Here is a 16,306-nt window from a genome sequence, read left to right as displayed (position 1 = left end):
AATGTTAAGAAAGTAAAGAACAGAAATAGAAACTTAACCAAAAGTAAAAGCGATAATTAAAGTGCACAACGGAAATTAAAGAGTGTAGGGAAGAAGAAGACAAACATAAGAGTTTTATACTGGTTCGGCAACAACCCGTGCCTACATCTAGTCCCCAAGAAACCTGCGGTCCTTGAGATTTCTTTTCAACCTTGTAAAAACCTTTACAAGCAAAGATCCACAAGGGATGTACCCTCCCTTGTTCTCTTTGAACAACCAAGTGGATGTACCCTCCACTTGAATTGATCCACAAGAGATGTACCCTCTCTTGTTCTCAGTCACAACAACCCAAGTATATGTACCCTCTACTTGTACCACAAAGGATGTACCCTCCAATGTGTTGAGACAAAGTTCTCAGGCGGTTAGTCCTTTGAAACTTTGTGAAGGGGAAACAAAAGATATCTCAGGCGGTTAGTCCTTTGAAATCATTTGTTTAAGGGAAAGGGAAGAATCAAAAGAATTCTCAGACTGTGTCGTTTTGAATTCTTTGACAAGGGAGAAGGGAGACACAAAAGAATTCAGGCGGTTAGTTCTTCGTTCTTTTGGAAAAGGGAGAAGAGAGACACAAAAAGAATTCAGGCGGTTAGTCCTTGGCGAATTCTTTTTGGAAAATGGAGAAGGGAATGAAAAAGATGAATAGAACACTTTTTTTTTCTGTGAAAGAACAAAGTTTAGAAACCAGAAAACTTTGAAAGCTTTTGGTAAAGGAAGAAGAAGAAGTAGAAGTTCAAAGAGATGTTCAAAAGGTAATTGGAAAAGTTGTAATAATTGTTCTCAAAATGCAAGTCAAGGTCTTGCTTTTATAGACTCTTCATGTTTGGTCAAGAAAACCATTAGAAGAGTTATAACCTTTAGAAAAACCTGAAAACAATTGGAAGAGTTATATCTCTTGGTTTTTATTCAAAACTTGTCACTAGTAATCGATTACCAAAACCATGTAATCGATTACACAAAGCTTTTTATGAAAGGATATGACTCTTCACAATTGATTTTGAATTTCAACGTTCAGATACACTGGTAATCGATTACCAATATCTTGTAATTGATTACACCATTTTTGAAATCAATTGGAGCATTGTAAATTCAATTGAAAACTTTTGAAATCAAACTTTGCCACTGGTAATCGATTACAGGAAACTGGTAATCGATTACCAGAGAGTAAAAACTCTGGTAACTTAGAAAATTTTGAGAAAAACTCTTTTGAAAAACAAAACTGTGCTATGTTTGTTGTTTGAAAAATCTTTTCAATACTTCCCTTGTGAAGTCTTCTTGATTTCTTCTCTTGAATCTTGAATTCATCTTCTCTTGAATCTGGAAATCAAACTTTTCTTAATTCTTGAATCTTCTTGATTTCTTCTCATGAAACTTGAAATTAAACTTGATCTTGAACTTGTTGACTCAATCTTGAAATCATTCTTTGGACTTTTTGTCATCATCTTTGTCATAAGGATGATGATTGGGATGATAAATTTAGAATGAAAATGAAGAGAAAACAGGGTGAGGTGCAAAAAAATAAGTTAGATAGGTATTTGGAGGATGATGTTGAAGATGACCACGCTGAGTTTGACATTTTGAATTGGTGAAAATTGAAAGCATCCAAATATTATATTCTTTCCTGTATGACTAGAGATATAATGACTATTCCTGTATCCACTGTATCATCTGAGTCTGTATTTAGTACAGGGGATAGAATTCTATATTCATTTCATAGTTCCTTGAGTCCTACTACTGTTGAAGCTCTCATATGTGCCTAAAATTGGCTTAGATCTACTAAGCAAAATGTTAATGACTTGCAAATTAAATTAAATGAAGCGGAAAAGATTGAATCAGATGTGCAATCTCTTATTTCATTTTTTATTTTTGTATAAAATAAATTAATTTTTGTGCTAATAGAGTTGTGCTTAAATTTTTAGAGTTGTTTGATTTGGTTTTAAATAATGTGAGTATTGAGACTCCAAGTATTGGGACTCCAAGTATTGGGACTACTGGTGTTAGAACTTCTTAAAGTATTACTTTAGGTACATTTTTATTTGTTTCACCTTTTTTTCATATTTATTTTTTCTACCATGTTTGTAATATTAATAAATCATATTTTGTTCATTTGTTTTAACAAATCTTGTTGCAACAGATGTGGTTGTAGCAAATCTGGTTGCTAGAAATTAGTTTGTAGGAAATAATCGTGTTTTAGACTATTATAGTAAATCTTGTTGAATGATATTTTGTTTTAATTTGTATTAGTCTATTTTAGAATATTATGTTGATGGTGCTAAATGAATCAATTTTATTACTTTCAGACATTTGATAATATTGTGTTAATTGTATTGGATACTTGAAAGAATCATGATATAAAATAGTAGTTCTAAGACAAAAAAAGATCAAACTTAAATGGGTAATCCATTGGGCCGAACCAAACCAAACCGTTCATGAATGGGTTGGGATGAGTTAAAAAAATTATGAAAACTGAACCAAACTAAATTGATCAAATTTGATTGGGTTGGATCTTAAATTTGACCAAAACTAGTTAGAATCGACTCGTGAACACCCCTTCTGGTGTAGTAGAGATTGTGAGATGAGAATAGAAGAGAGAAGAGAGCGTTCCAACAGTGGAGGTTTCGGCACGAGGGACACTAGTCAAAGAAAAAAAAGGAGAGAAGGGGGGAAAATTGAGAAACTCTAACACCATTTTTCTAACCCATTTTGTAGATTCACATGATGTTACACATTTGTGGGGCATATTCCGAAGATGAGGCATGGTTTGCAACCTGTTTATATCTCGTAGGAGAAGCAAGGAAGGGAAACACTATGACTTTGTGAGATTTGGTGGAGTGAATGACCCTAGAAAATTGGAAAAGAACTTGCAATGTATATGCATTGGAGATATATGAACATGGTTATGAATCCATCGAGATTACGGAGATAGGGTGCAGCCAAAAGGAGGGTGGTGAACAACCAAAATGAAAAAAGAAGGGAAGGATGTTCTTACGCACAAGCAGTTCAAACTAGGAAGCATACATGGTAGTGAAACCACATGGACAACATGCCGGAGAATGAAGTGGCATGTTGAGTATTAGCTTGGAGGAATCCAACACGAGCAGGTTACAAAAATGTATGGTGGGTGTGATGGTGAAAACTAACTCATTGCCCAATATTAAGGAAGCATTCTATTGTGCCAGGAATGAGTAGTTCACAAAAAACTATAGACTTTAAGAATTGAATTTAACCAAGAAAAAGCAAACCCACTCAATGCAGATGAATTGGCTTCTCATTCATTCCTCTCTGTTTTGATTTGTAAAAATATAAAGTCTATCTCTTTCAACAGTTTCAGACTTTCTCAGTTACAAGAGAAGGAAAAGTTTACAATGAAAACAGAAAACTTATCACCTTCCTAAGAGTTGAACATCTTAAGATATTTATAGCTTAAGTCTCTAACAACTAACTCCTATAACAGTTATAGCAAAAATAATAGTTTTATGAAGGACAAAGTTAAAAGTAAAACTAAGTTTATTGAACTAATTACAATAATTCTCCACCTTGGTTCAAAAACCTTCTTAGATTAGTGATTCTAGAAGCAGCTTTAAGAGCTTAATCCTTTTTCAGTTGAATCAATTCCAAACAATGGAAAAACTTATTGCTAGGAAGTGCTTTTGTGATCATATCTGAAGGATTATGATCAATTGAAAACTTGTTGATCTTAACTTACCCTTGTAGAAGCATATTTAAAATGAAGTTTTGATGATGTCACAAGATAAGCGCTTCTCAAGTTTAATCCAAGTCAAGAACTAAAAAATTCAAGATAAATGATGAAGTTAGTCCTTAGAATCTTAGAAAGCATTCTTTAATTGATGATGTTAAGGTTTGGCCAAAGGAATTTTTCCAAATGCATTTTATGATTTAAAGATAGTATTTTCTCTCGGTAATCGATTACCAGAGGATGTAATTGATTACCAGTGGCCAAATTGATTTGTGAAACAATTTTTAAAAATTTTGAATTTGAATTGAAAGCCTGTAATCGATTACACAAGGTATGTAATTGATTACCAGAAGTTGAAATTGTTTTTAACAGCTATTAGAAATTTGAATTCAAATTTTAAAGCCTGTCGATTACAACATTTGTGTAATCGATTACCAGTAAGGAATTTTGGAAAATAACTCCCAAGAGTCACATCTGTTCAAAAGATTTTGAATGACCATCAAAGGCCTATAAATAGGTGACTTGGGACACAAAATTTCTTAGAGTTTTCCTAAAAAAATTGTTTTATCTTCTTAATATCAAATTATCACATAACTCTCAAAAAGAATTCCTTGGCCAAAACACTTGCAAATTCAATAAGGAATCTTGAGTGATCTTCAATTGTAATATCTTTCTCTTAAGGAGAGAATTCTTCTTCTTCTTCTTCTTCTTATTCAAGAGATTGATTAAGGGACCGAGGATCTCTTAAGTTCTAAGGAATTCTAAACACAAGGGAAGGGTTATTCCTGTGTGGTTCAGACTTTGTAAAAGACATTTTATAAGATAGTGGAAATCTCAAGCGGGTTGCTCGGAGACTGGACGTAGGCACAGGGCGTGGCCGAACTAGTATAAAAACTAAGTTTGCATTCTCTCTTCCCTTAAACTTCTTTTATTTATTGTTATTTATCTTTTGCATTAAAGAAGTTTACTTTGAATTGTCTTTTTAGTAATTCAAATTAAGGGTGCATTAATAATTCAAAAAGATAGTTAAAATTTTAATAGGGGAGTAGTCTTTGATATCTTAATTCAACCCCCTATTCTTAAGATATCTAAGGCCACTTGTTTAACTAGTGGTATCGGAGCTTCATTCTTGTATAAAGTTTAGAAGCTTCAAGAATAATGGCCTCATCAAATTATTTATTTCCCGAAGGGAATTCTATAAATAAGTCTCCTATTTTTAATGGTGTGGGTTACCATTATTGGAAAAACCACATGCAAATTTTTATAGAGAGAATTCTTCTTCTTCTTCTTCTTCTTCTTATTCATGAGATTGATTAAGGGATCGAGGGTTTCTTAAGTTGTAAGGAATTCTGAACACAAGGGAAGGGTTGTGCCTATGTGGTTCAGACTTTGTAAAAGGCATTTTACAAGATAGTGAAAATCTCAAACGGGTTGTTTGGGGATTAGACGTACGCACAGGGCATGACCGAACTAGTATAAAAACTGAGTTTGCATTCTCTCTTCCCTTAAAATTCTTTTATTTATTGTTCTTTATCTTTTGCATTAAAGAAGTTTACTTTGAATTGTCTTTGTAGTAATTCAAATTAAGGGTGCATTAATAATTCAAAAAGAGAGTTAAAATTTTAATAGGGGAGTAATCTTTGATATCTTAATTCAACCCCCCCTTCTTAAGATATCTGATACCACTTGTTTAACAACCCTTTATCTCTCACAAAATGCAACTTAATATTAATACTAAAGTTGTCTAATTGGTTAACCCCAACCCATTTGGCCTTGGCCCATGTGGGTTGGGGCCAAATGGGCCACATATATAAATGGTCCATAGGACCAAAAAGCCCACAAAACCTTGTGGGGTTGGGCTGGCCCATGGCCATAAAAATTTGACCTTTATTTTTTTTCAATTTCCATAATTTAAACATCTATTTTAGTATAATACTTCTTTATTTTTTGTGTAAAAGAGGTTGATAGAAATCAGTCAAAATTAACCCTAGTCAAGTTTGGCCACAAATAACCTGGTCAAGGTCGACCAAAAAGAATCCTAACGGAGGTAGGCCAAAATTAACCATAGATGGGGTCAGTCGAAAATAGCCTTGAGTGAGATCAGTCAAAATTAACCTTAGTCGAGACTGGCCGAAAATAGCCTTGGCTGAGGTCAATAAAAAATAACCCTAACCGAGGTTGGTCACAATAAACCTTAGTTCGGTCAGCCAAAAAGAGCCTTATCAAGGTCGGAAAAAAACAACCTTAGCCGAGGTTTACAAAAAATAGCGCTAGTCGAGGTCAATCGAAAATAACCCTACTAAGGCGACCGAAAACAACCTCGACCTAGGTCGCCGAAAACAACCTTGACCTAGGTTGGCCAAAAACAAACTTGGCTGAAGTCAATAGACAATAACCCTGGCCATGGTCGACAAAAAACAACCCTTGCCAAAGTTGGAAAGAATAAACCTAACAATGTTGGTTGAACATAACCCTATCCAAGGTCAGCCAAAAATGGCCTCGACCGAGGTAGCCTGAAAATAGTCAAGGTTGAGGTTGGCCAAAACAACCTTGGATGAGGTCAGGCGAAAACGGCTTAGCCGAGGTCGACCAAAAACATCCTTAGCAAGTCAATCGAAAACTACCTTGATGAATATTGGTAAAAAATGCTTTGGCTGAGGTCAACCAAAAATAATCTAACCAAGGTAGGGAAAAAGTCCCAATCAGGGTCATCCAAAAATAGTCTTGGTCGAGGTTTGTTGCAAATAACCCTAGTAGAAGTCGATTGAAATTAATCATAGGCAACTCATATAAAAATATATTTTTTGGACAATTGAAAAAAATCACTTTTTAAAATAACATGGTCTGTGGGCTAGCCTTGGCCCTGGCCCCATATTAAGTGGGGTTCTGTGGGTTTGGACCCTGCAGGGCCTTTCATTAAGGGGACTAAGTCGCCATAGGGCCATTATGTAAGGGCAAGTTGGTTGGCCCTAGGGCCTAAGGTCAAAATGACAACTCTAACCAATATGCTTTGTCCTTTCATGATATACTTGGTTCTGTGATAACTGAATTGCACTTTGATTGTCACAGTGTATTATAATCACTTGGTCTTGCATTTTCAACTCTCAAGCAATCCCTTCAAGCCATAAGGCTTCTTTCATATCCTTATATCTAGCTTTAGTGGTGGATAATGCCACTACCTTTTGCAAATTTTCTTTCTAGCTAATTGCAGTGTCATATGCAGTAAACACATAACCAATGAAATGTTGTTCCTTTTATGTCTTTGGCTCCACCATAAAAAATAAATCTACCAATTAAGGGATCCTTTAATATATCTCAAGATCCATTTTAGAGCCTGCCAGTGTGCTTTCCCAGGATTAGACACAGACTTGCTCACCAAGCTTATTGCATGAGCTATATCAGGTTGAGTACATGCCATAGCATACATTATTGAACCTATAATGTTAGCATATGTGATACTCTCCATATAAGTATACTCTTCAGCTCTCTTTGGGGATTGACTTACACTTAGTTTGAATTGATCATATATAGGTGTCACAATAGGCCAACTTCGAATTTGACATTCCAAACCTTTCAATAAATTTATTGAGGTATGTCTCTTGAGATAGATACAAAATCTTCTTCTTTCTATCCCTTTTGATTTCCATTCCCAATATTCTCCTTGTTGTCCCAAGTCCTTCATTTCAAATTCCCTTTTTAACTCAGCTTTGACCTTGGTAATTTCGGCCTTACCGTTACTTGGTATTAACATGTCATCAACATATAGCAGTAGGATTACAAAGGTACCTTTATTCCTTTTGAATAGCCATTTTCAATTGACTACCCTTGAACCAATGGGCTTTTTGATAAACTCCCATGTATTTTTGTCATATATGGACTTCATCTCCTCTTCCATAGTAGTTTTCCATTTGTCTTTCTCTTCACTAGCCAAAACAGCTTTAAGACTAGTAGGTTCATCTTCCAGAACCTCATTTCTAGCTATCAGTGAAAAAGCAATCAAGTTTGCATACCTATACCTGTCAGGTGGTTTCGTCTCCCTTTTGATTCTATCTCTAGCTAACATATAGCCATCTCCCTTTTCATCCTATTGCTCAGATTCATCTCAATCACTTAGCCCTTCTTCACCTTGAACTTCATCAACCTTGTCCTTAGGCTCCACCTCAAGCGCTAATCCTTTAGATTCATCCTTTTGAGTCCGGTCAGTACTAGATTTTGTCATTCCATAGTTTGTTTTATAAGCCATGTGAGTTTCATTAAGACAACATCACGACTTATAATACATTTCTTGTAACCAGGTTTTAAGCACCACAACACGTATCCCCTTAACTCCTTTTAGATAGCCTAGGAACAAGCATTTTACTACTCTAGGTTCCAATTTATCTTGCCTAATGTGAGCATAGGCAACACAACCAAACACTTTTAGTCTATTCAAGTTTGGAGGGTGACCTGACCAAACTTCTTTAGGAGTTCTCATGTCAATGGTAGTGGAGGGGCATCTATTTATCAAGAATGATGCAATCATAATTACTTCTACAAAAAAAAAATCTTTGGCAGAGACCTACACTCAATAACATGCATCTCACTCTTTCCAGAATGGTTCTATTAAATCTTTTTGCTAGACCATTTTGCTGAGGAGTACCAACAATTGTTTTGCGCCTTGCTATCCCATGTTCCTGAAAAAATCATTGAAGAAATCATAACAAAACTCAAGTCCATTGTCAATTCAAAATCTCTTTACTTTTATTTTTGTTTGATTTTCAGCAAGTGTTTTCCAGTCTTGAAGTTCTCAAATGATTCATCTTTAGTTTTCTAGGTGTAGATCCAAAGTTTTCGAGAGTAATAATCTAGAATGGACAAGAAGTACCTTGCACCAAAGTGATATGGAATCCTTGATGGCCACTAGAGATTAGCGTGAACATAATCAAGTGTTCCTTTAGTTCTTTGTTGACCAATATTGAACTTCACTTTGCAAGCTTTGAAATAGACACAACGTTCATAGAATCTCAGCTTTTCCACTTTGTCTCCACATTGTAAATTTTGTTTACCATGTTCAATTTGTTGAATCAGTCAAGAATCTAGAAGGGGCGAGGGTTGAATAGATTCTTTCAAAATCTTTATCAATTCGTTCTTTAATCAGATTAAAATGATCCCTTTCAATTAATCAAAGTTTCCTCAAAAGATCACATAAAATGATCAGCACAATCAAGAAAACTTTCAATGAGTATAACATATGAAAAACATTTTTTATGGCCCTTTGAGATCAATTTCAATACCAAGATGAATTCAAGGCTAAGAGTTGAGAGAGAATGAGAATCACACAAGAGTTTATACTAGTTTAGTCAAATCAGGACCTACATCTAGTTTTTCTAAGATCTCTTACAACTTTCACTATTAGAGAATCAAATACAAATACTATGCACACACAATTCCCTAAAAGAACTCCAATATTTCCCAAAAGCAAATTACACTCTAATTGCACTTTGAGCTTTCTCCAACATTGCTTTCTTATCTTTCTCAAGCTTGACCGATCTTCTTCACAAGCCTCCAGCAGATCCTGTTGAACTAGAAGGGCTTTCATCTTCAACTTCCATAATCCAAAGTCATTTTGACCAGTGAACTTCTCAACCTCATACTTGGCCAAACCCATGACTCAAGATCCATGCTCACCGCACCAATTAGTTGTGACAAGGATGAGTAATTCACAACAAACTATAGACTTCAAGAATCGAATTTAACCAAGAAAGAGCAAACCCACTTAATGCAAATGAACCAATTTCTTCTCATTGATTCCTCTCTTTTTTGATTTGTAAAAATACAAAGTCTCTCTCTCAACATTTTTGGACTTTCTCACAATTACAAGAGAAGGAAAGATTTACAATGAAAACATGAAACTAATCACCCTCCTAAGAGCTGAGTATCTTAAGCTATTTATAGCTTTAAGTTTCTAACAACTAACTCCTATAACAGTTATAACATAAATAACTGTTTTACAAAGGAAAGAGTTAAAAGTAAAACTAAGTTTGCCGAACCAATTACAACACATTTTTTCTTAACAGGTTCTCACAAGTAAATCTAAGGTATTTGGGGGATGACTTAATGTTACTATGAGGAGGGGATGAGATAAATTTGGAAGTAGTAAGGGGGAATAATACATGGTTGGGGGAATGGTTTGAATTCTTCACCATGGACTAGATGGTGTTGGAGTCGATTGGCTTGGATTAGGGTGTCAGGAGCACCCCTACATCTTTAGAATGACGGAAATTTTGCCAAACTTGTGAGTAAGGTGGGAACTTAATAGCGTTAGCGGAGGAAACAAGGATGATGGTGAAACTAGCAATAGACCATGCAAAAGTGTTAATCAAAACACCTATGCAATCAAATATCTCCTCTTTCTAGAAATATGAACTTAATGGACTGATCTTTGGTACGTGTGGTTGGTGGAGGAGAGCCAGATATCGGAGACCAGGATATGCTGCCACAAAGGTACTATAACATCTTAAAATTTAACCATAAGAAACAAATCTTGTCCAAATACCCTATGCCGAGATGATTACTTGCTCATACAAATGCATACATCTATATATTTTAATTTCAGTATTTCTATAAACATGACCTTTACATATTTTGTTTTAGAATCATATATCAAATAAGTCTCTTAAAGCGTCTTATTTATTTACGGACATCATATTTACTTGTTAAATTATGATATTTAATTATAAAGGTTAATTTATTAACATCCTTGTACAGTTGTACTCCTTTAAATTAAAAATCTTTTATGAGGCATTAGTTTTCTGCTTTAAGAATGTCTTATAATTATAATTTTCTTGAATTGCTATAAGAAAACTTATTTGATAATTATTCTTGCTTTTCGCGACCTGAACCATATATAGAAAGTTATATATAGGGGACCCCTAGGGGTCTTACTAATGATAATTACGGCAACATATAAAATTAAAAACTAGAATATATATCACATTGAAGTTTTTGTTTCATTTTGTTTCATAAAAGCTTTGATTTTAGTAAGCATTTATTAATTATTAGGGTAGAAGTTTTTACAATGTTATTTGGTAAGAAATTATCTTTTGATATGACTTTTTGATAATATTTTTGATATTGGAAAGAAGCTAATAATGTTTTGTCTTATTCTCAAGCTTCACATGTTCCTTATATGGTGCTCACTGATCAAGTCCGTTAGCAAAAAATTTAAACATGTTTTAACACAAAACGAAAACTGAAAATAAAGAAATAAAAACAAATAAAAATCTTTTAATTAAGAAAAATCAGTTAGCATTAAAATACTTTTTTAAATTTGCAACGTTTATAAATCTGGTGCTTAATGATTTTGAAAATATAAAAGGAAACTTAAAAGCCGTTAATATTACCTAGCTTATCCTAATTTTAGGCTGAAAAATTAAAATGTCAAAAATACCCTATTGTTTTCAAATTAAATGCCATTAACATTACGTTTTCAAATTAATTTTTATTTCCAATTGTTTTCAAATTAAATGCCATTAACATTACGTTTTCAAATTAATTTTTATTTCCAATCAATTAAAGCCTATTTTTTTTCACTTCATATTGCAAAGAATATTTTCAATACTACCCCACCTACTTCCTTTTATATATATAGATAGAGATGTCTATTTTCAATGCAAATATTAATTGATCTTCTTAATTATGTCTAGGAGTATAGTTGGAACAAATAGTTTGAGAACACTAAAAAACTACTTCCTCCATTCTTTTTTATAAGGAAAAATTTATTTTTTTATTCATAAATATAAGCAAAATTCAACTATTTTTTCCTTATTTTATAAGATTATGTTAAAAAATATCCTTCATTTGATAAGGAGTTTGTGCTTAATATTAAGTTTCAATGAAAGATAATTTTAAAAAATAAAACTAATTAGGAATGATACAATTTAATGAAATGAACTAATTCTTTTAATAGGTGTGAAATCAATTTGTTTCCTTGGCTTATAAAAGAGAATGGATGGAGTATTATTTTGGTACAAAAACAAAAGGCTAAAAAAGATCATTGTTTTGGAATGGGAGAGTATTATTTATTAAAAAAAACTTTTCAGTCCAAGTTCTTTATTAAGTATCTTATGAACACTGATTAGTATTTTCGTATATCTTATGGTAGTATAGTTAGAAGGATCATATATATGGAGGAGTAAAAGAATGAAGGTGATGGTGATATTGATGCGCAACATTATAATTAAAGTAATATATGAATGACACGAACATGGGAAGAGACGAGAAGATGACACAAGAAATTAAAACAATTACTACGTTCCCATATGCATTCAGTGGCATTTCTTCCGACGTTAATTGCATCATGCATGCGGACAAAGTTGGACACACTTGACATGTATATATTTACTTCTTTATTGATTGTCCTCACGTTATGTAAAACAAATTGATTGTCCCCACGACATTGATCTCGTACGAGAGCGTGTAACATTTCCCATGTGATGCTTTAATAATAGTTTAGATAATTTAGTGCAGGTAAAATAGCATGTTTTGATTTTAGTACTTAAGTTTTGATTTTTCTAATTTTAGTACCTCACATATTTTTATGTTTAATTTTATTATTTGGCGTTAGAGAGCTTCTGTTAACTACTAACATTACTAACATAGCACCGTGCCAGCAAGTCTAGGTCATTAATAAATTGTTGACTCAACAGCTATGTCATTTCCATAACAACTAATTTTTTCAAAAATAAAAATTTTCATGAACCAAAATTAAACAAAAATAAAGATTAGGGACACAAAAAAACCTTTTCATAAGTATCAAAAAGTTATTTAAGCTTAAAATGTAAAACATTATCATCGTCATCGTACCACACAAATTCTTTGTTACTTTCTTCTTCCTCTTTCTCGTAATACTCCTCAAACCTTTTTTTGAAAAAAAATATTAATTTGCTTAGTAGAGGCTGGGTTGAGGTGGAATTTGGTTGAATTGGAATGAACGAAGCGATTTTTTTTTTTTGAGTTTTGTGAGTTTCATGCCAAAAAAAAAAAGGGAACGAAGATAACAATAATTAGCTTTTTTTTTTTATGATTTAGACTTAAAATAACTTTATGGTTCTTATAAAATAGAGATGTTTTGATTTTGGTACCTAACATTTATCTTTATTTGATTTTGGTATACTTGACAACTCTTTAATTTTTAAAAAAGGTATATGCCGTGAAAATGACATGACTTAGGGGTGTACACATGTTGAATTGAGTTGGATTTAAAGAAATCCGTCTGATCCAATTAAAATATTTAGAATTGAATTGGATTAAATTCTAGTTATTTTGAGGCCAAACCCAAATCAATCATGAAGGAGTGGGCCTAGATCAATTCCATCATAAAATTTAAAAATTAAATATTTGAGAAGATATTCTTTAAAACAACTTTCTGAAATGAAATTAATTTAGCTACAGCCACTACATTCAACATCATGGGTACAACTTTTTTGCTCCCACTCGTCCCTTGGTACATGTAGCCTCACTACCATAGCATCCAAATCAAATAACCAACATTTTCAATTGGGATAATTATCAAAATACAAACAAGAGTTTCCCCCAACAAATTCAGGACGTCTGCACTCACGATATCAAAAGCCATTTTCAAAACACCAAATACTTGTATCGTAATCTAATAATAATAACAACGACAACAAGACAATAATAATAATGATAATAATAATAATAATAATAAGTCTCAGAATTGCAGAATAATAACAGCAAGGCAAAAGAAGCCATTCAGTCCCGAAAGATGGTATTTGATGACTGATATCATCATTGGCTACATTCAGAACAACGCAAAGGCAAAGTGATCATCAAGGAATACCTTTGATTTAGCTATAGCCATGACACATTCAAGATCAAGGGTAGTGAAGTTTCTGTGGGGGTAGTTATCACATGATGCAAGATCAGAGATGAAGAGACCATGTTAGGACCATACGTTTTGTTTGGTGTTGAAGGAACCTCTGATGTCAACGGAGGCGGCAACGGCAGCGACTGACGAGAGCGCCGCCGCGGCGAGAACTGGGATTTCCACTTTCGTGTGAGTGAGGCGAAGGAAATCGGTGATGCTATAGAACGAGAAGAGAAGGGAATTGTATGAGCCACGGTGGGGGCGACAGCCTTCAGCGGCTCTCGCAGCAACAATGGGGGGCAGCGCCGGCAACAACAGTGGAGGGCGGTTTGAGAGGTGAGAGGCGACAGCGACAGAGTGAAGTGATGGTGAACCCTATTAATATTATTTTTATTATCATATGATTGGGTTGCGTAAGGAGTTATGATAATTCATAACTAATTGTTCAACTCCATTATAATTAGGTTTATATTGTATTGGATTAAATTGAACCTAAACACTTTTAAAATTTAACTCAATATAATTAGATCATGTTGGATTATGGATTGATTTATAGCTAAAAACACTGTTAACAATGTGAAGTTAATATTTTTTAAATGACAGGACTTAATGACGTGGTGCTCTATTAAAAAGCCATGCTAATAGTTAACTGAAGCTTTCTAACGGAAGTAATAAATTCAAACATAAAAATATGTTAGGTACTAATAAAAATTTAGATACAAAAATCAAAACATGCTATTTTGCAGATACTCAATTTATTTAAGCCTAACAACTTTTGTCCGATTTTATTTACTTATTTATAGTTTCAACCCTCTATATGTATTATTCACCAAAAAAACCCTCTATATGTATTTAAATAATTAATTATTCATACAACAGTAAAACAAAACTTGTGTTTCTTTAATAAAAGTGTTGAATTTGAATTTTGTAAATAAAATAAATAACTGATTTGAGAATTTTAACTCAAATATAATGCGTCACCTAATTTAACATTTTTATTGGTTAAATTGGTTTCGACAAACTCATTATCAAAATCAATACAAAACTATTATATTTGACACTATTAGAAAATACATTTTCAACATCGGTTATTTACGACATTTTACATCAGTTTTAAAATCGATGTTGAAAATATCGATGTTGAATGTATTATTGTTAATATCGATTTTTTAAAAATCGATGTTAACATAAAAATGCTAACATCAGTTTTCTAAATAACCTATGTTATATATAAAGAACTATAGCAAAATAAGTATATACATAATAAACGTTGACATCGATTTTGATATAAAATCGATGTTAACTAATAGATTAACATCGGTTATGTATAAATAATAGATGTTATTAGAAATAACCAACATCAGTTTATTGAAAAATTGATGTTAAGGTGTATGTTGACATTGATTTTTCTAAATAATCGATGTTGTTTACTACATTAACATCGGTTTTTATTAATAACCGATGTTGTTTTCAAGTTTTTTTTTATATAAACTTTTTATTTTTACAATAAATCCAAAATTGTATCTGTAAAATGCAATTTCAGACCCAATTTACAGCAAATAAACATTTTATTCTGCTTTCAAGCAGTTTTAATCACAATAAACAATGAATAATTGATTTATTATTATTAACAACTATCAACAAATGAATTCAATGTTCAAATAACATAGGAAATGACAAAAATGTTTGAAAGAAACGTACCATTTCCCAGTTATTCCTGAAACTTCCTAATATGATGGTGGACATCCAGTGCATGACATAATAGCCGCACTCAGTGCTTCCTTTTTGTCTATTACACTAACTACATAATGAAATTTGGATATTAATTAAACAATTAGTGTACACACACATAAGAAGTATATATAAGTGGAAGTTTTATGTAAATGACGTACCTTGACGACAATCCACCTAGCAGCAGCCTTTGATTTAGGCTATGGAGCATCATCAAGACCTTTTAATGCACTGTTCCAGACGAGTAACAATTAAAAGCTGGTGTTGTTGAGGTATTTCAATGCAAATGTATTGAAAAAAACACTGATCTGTTAATTATCCCCTTAAGGTAGTTGTCTAGCCTGTTATGCAATGAACAAAACCAGACAATTAGGTGTTCCTTGGGCAGGAAGACCACCATCTACCAGTGTCCACTGAAGTGGAGACGAATATGAGTTAGTATATTAGTAAACATTAATTAAATTCAGTTATTTTGTGTGACTTACCCATTCAGGTAGGCTCCAAGGTAGAAATCGCGTTTTGAACTCTGCATCCAACTCTTTATGTAACTTTCAGACTCAAACTGTGATTGCCCAAACCTCTAAATGGATTGTGGCTCGAGGAATCCATACAGATCAGAAATCCCACTCGCATACTTGTTTCAGTCAGATGCCTGTTTATGTTAAGTCAAAGTTAAATATTTATGAATTGAAAGTAATAACTTAGGTAATTAAAAGTAATCTAAAATGACTTACAGAATCCACAACTGTAACACTGATATACTGAGACATTGATCACCGTGTGCGATTTCGGAGAGGTCTTCATGCTTTATGTAGAGTGGGAAGTCTGGATTAAAGACCCCAAACACAGTGGCATCCCATGTAACTTGGTAAGGCCTCAAGAAAAGCTTTGGGATGGTCAATATCATCAGATAAAGCAGATCATCGACCTCCGGATCCGACTTTTGAGGTGGTTTTTCCAGAGACACAACTGCCTGT

The 16,306-nt window shown here is 33.2% G+C and overlaps 1 non-coding gene across 1 annotated transcript; it reads right to left on the bottom strand.

Annotated features, from left to right (window-relative positions):
* Window positions 1-13,437: 13,437 nt before the first annotated feature.
* Window positions 13,438-13,529, bottom strand: LOC113002029 (small nucleolar RNA SNORD96 family). The gene has a single exon (XR_003267557.1). It is a non-coding gene; the product is annotated as a small nucleolar RNA SNORD96 family (small nucleolar RNA).
* Window positions 13,530-16,306: the final 2,777 nt, after the last annotated feature.

The sequence above is a fragment of the Glycine max genome, chromosome 6, assembly GCF_000004515.6.
Source record: "Glycine max cultivar Williams 82 chromosome 6, Glycine_max_v4.0, whole genome shotgun sequence".
Classification (NCBI taxonomy): Eukaryota; Viridiplantae; Streptophyta; class Magnoliopsida; order Fabales; family Fabaceae; genus Glycine; species Glycine max.
The sequence above is the reverse complement of the archived record's forward strand: the minus strand, read 5'-3'. Positions and strand labels throughout refer to the sequence as shown.